Genomic DNA, 3,224 nt, shown 5'->3' on the forward strand with positions numbered 1-3,224 from the left:
GTGGCCTGGGGGTCAGGCAGGCACTGCTGGTGCAGGCAATGAGGATGCCCGCTCTAAGCTAAGGCAGCCGGGCAGCACGCCAGCATCCGCTCTGCCTTCCCCACAGCCAGGGCCGGCTCCAGCTCAGCTCCAACTGGGGAGCTGCTCAGCCCCCTCCAGCCCGCTGCCTGCAGCACCCCCACCACCACCGCTTCCGATAAGACAACTGGGGGTCAGGCAGGCACTGCTGGTGCAGGCAATGAGGATGCCCGCTCTAAGCTAAGGCAGCCGGGCAGCACGCCAGCATCCGCTCTGCCTTCCCCACAGCCAGGGCCGGCTCCAGCTCAGCTCCAACTGGGGAGCTGCTCAGCCCCCTCCAGCCCGCTGCCTGCAGCACCCCCACCACCACCGCTTCCGATAAGACAAGGGGGCTCGGTAAGCGTGCTGTGCGCCCTGCCACAGGGACGCTGGGAGAGTGTGCGGAGACCTCCCACAGAGAGCCAGCACTTAGTGGTCCCACAGCTACGACACCGCGCAGGAGCTCAGAACAGTGAGGACAGCTCACGACTTCATGCCAGAACAGGGCTTGCAAGAAAAGAGCCCTTGCCTCTACCGGGGTCCCGGGAGGGCAGTGGCACGGAAGGGCCCTGGGGCACCCAGACGCTTCCCTCTGTAGCTGGAGAGACTGTTCTGACAGGGAGGTGCCTGGGGGAGCCCCTGAGGGCTGCAGGAGGAGCCTTTTCTGCGGTGGGGGACGGTGAGGGGGTTGCAGCCACAGCAGCACTCACAGCGGGGGCCTGGTCCCACACACGCCCGAAGAGCACTTTGTGGTCACAGTTGAAAGACATTCCCCAGCTCTGAAGGCACACAGGCCCCCGGACCTTGCCTCAGCCCCAGAGCCAATTTCCCCAGGGGCTGCTTTCCGTGGCCTTGCAGCCGGGTGCTAAGCCCCGTCCTGGGCTGGGGCTGTGCCAGCTGCTGCAGGTGAAGCAGACATGCCAGCGCCCTCCCTTTGCTCAAATGCCCGCTATGGACATCCCAGAACTGCTCCACGCTCACCACACACTCCACCGCCCACGGAGGAGCAGAGGCCCAAACCAGTGTGCTCCCCTCATCCCCACACCCCCAGTCCACTGGGGCGTCGGCGGAAGCTGCGTCGCCTGTGCAGGCCGAGCCACCACGCCGTGCTTCTTGTCACAAGGAATTTAAGCATCACCTAGGCAGTCCCCGAGCTCATCGGTGCGTGCACGGTGTCCACCTGCCAGAGGGGTGGGGGGTGGGGGGGTGTAAACGCGGAAATGCTTTAAGTGCCCAACATGCAGCATTTCCGGGGAAGCTGGAAGACTAATTGGTTCCTGCTGGTCTTCGATGTGTTTCAAACCATTACTGGGGTGTGGAGAGTGGATGCACAAGACCGCCGCCCCACGCGTGGGGTGAGAGGAGTCTAAGTACATGTTTAAAACGTCCCATAGTAGAGTGTGGAACAGTGACAACTGAAAAGACACACTGGATCCCTTTGTGTGACTGGTGAGGCCACAGGAAAGCAGGGAGAATTCTCTCCTGTCCCCTTACACAAACGAGGACACAGGCCAGGAGAGGTTGGGGATTGGGGACTGAAGGCCCTGAAGCCGGAAGCTTGGCTCCAGGCCTGGAACCCTAACTAGCTAGGCCTCTTCCTCGCCAGGTCGCCTGTTCTGCAGAGGGAGTGGGGGGTGCGGGGCCTGCCGCAGGCGGGGTTTTGAAAAAGCAGGGCCTGGTCTCAGAGCTGGAGCGGCCCCAGCCGCCAGCCCCTGCTGCAGCCCTCCTGGGGCAGCCCCAGACCTGTTTAGACGCTGACCCTGAAGGACGCACTTCTCTAGGGACAGCAGGATCCTCTGGCAGACAGACCTGCCAGAAGCGCTCCCAGTGGGTGAACTCTCATCTAATTTCCAGCATCCATCCTCCTTCTGCCCTTCCTGACTCTCAGGGTAACCCTTCTCCCAGGACAGACTTGCAGATGCTTGGATTCCACCGCCCTGTGCTCGCACATCCATCTCCGGTGAAGGCTCCCGGTGGGCCAATGACACTCCCACGGCCTGCCGGTGGCTGTCCTTAGACACCAAGCAAGGGCACCGTGCTCTAGACGTGTCCCACCAGGGAAGGACACAGGGGAGCCCCGCCCTACCCCTGCAATGCTTGCCTTTATCGATCATAAGAGTGGGTCCCTCTCTGGGGAATGGGCTGCATTTAGAACAGCTCTGCCCTAATTCCTTCCCATTACGTTTAACCCAAATGGGGTGGGGACAGGGATCATAGGCTCCTCTAGCTGGATGGAAGCTTGGGAAGAACAGCACCCCCACTTCCTGCACAGGCACTGCGGACTCACAGGCCATCAGGCCTTTCCTCTCTAGCACGTGGCCGGCCTGGTGACAACCACCTCTCCTTACCGCGGAAGCTTGGCTCCAGGCCTAGTACCCTACGTGAGGGGGTCTCCCGGTTCACCTTGGGAGCAGCAGATTCCAGGTCAGGACCCCACCCCAGAGGGAGGGGTGAGTTCCCATCCGCCCCTGTCTGCACCCTGTGCACTAGCTTAACCATCGGGGTTTTGCTGACCTGTCGGTTCCCTGGTCCTAAGGCCCTAAGCCCGGCTCTGGGGGCTGAGAGGGGGTGTGGTGGCCCTGCACCGACAGGCACAAGGCCCCTGAAGAGAACCGAGGCTCTGGGGCCGTCGCTGATCATGTCGGAACAACTTCATTTTAAAACTCTTGCTCGCCTCCCAGCAGCCAGTGGTCTTCAGGAAAGTGGCCGGGCCTGATAAGCATGACCCCTGACCCCTGACCCCTGACCCCTGACTCAGGCCAGTGTCCCTCAGAGGCCTGCTCACGGGCCAGCCATGGCCCCAGGCCCATCACGTCTCCCTCAGGTGGAAGCAGACATGCGGGGCCTCACACCCACGGGTTCGGGTTTGTACAAACGTGTCACCAGGAACCTCCGCATCAGGTGTAAGGACGGTGAGCCCTGTAAAGAGCTGGCAGGGGGGTACAGAAGGGCCTGGGAAAACCTAGATGGGAGAAGGCGCCTGCTGTCCTCACCTGAGAAAGTGCTGGGGGGGTGGGGGAGGGGGCTGGTTTGAAATGCTCTTACCCACATCAGATCCGATTAGAAGCAAACACAAAGGTGTCCTGGCTGCCCACATGCTTTGCTCATGCTGTGCAGGAGGTTCCAGCAGGGCCCTCCCAGGCCTGGGGTGTCCAAACCTTAGGGAT

This window comes from Myotis davidii, unplaced genomic scaffold (assembly GCF_000327345.1).
Source record: "Myotis davidii unplaced genomic scaffold, ASM32734v1 scaffold750, whole genome shotgun sequence".
Classification (NCBI taxonomy): Eukaryota; Metazoa; Chordata; class Mammalia; order Chiroptera; family Vespertilionidae; genus Myotis; species Myotis davidii.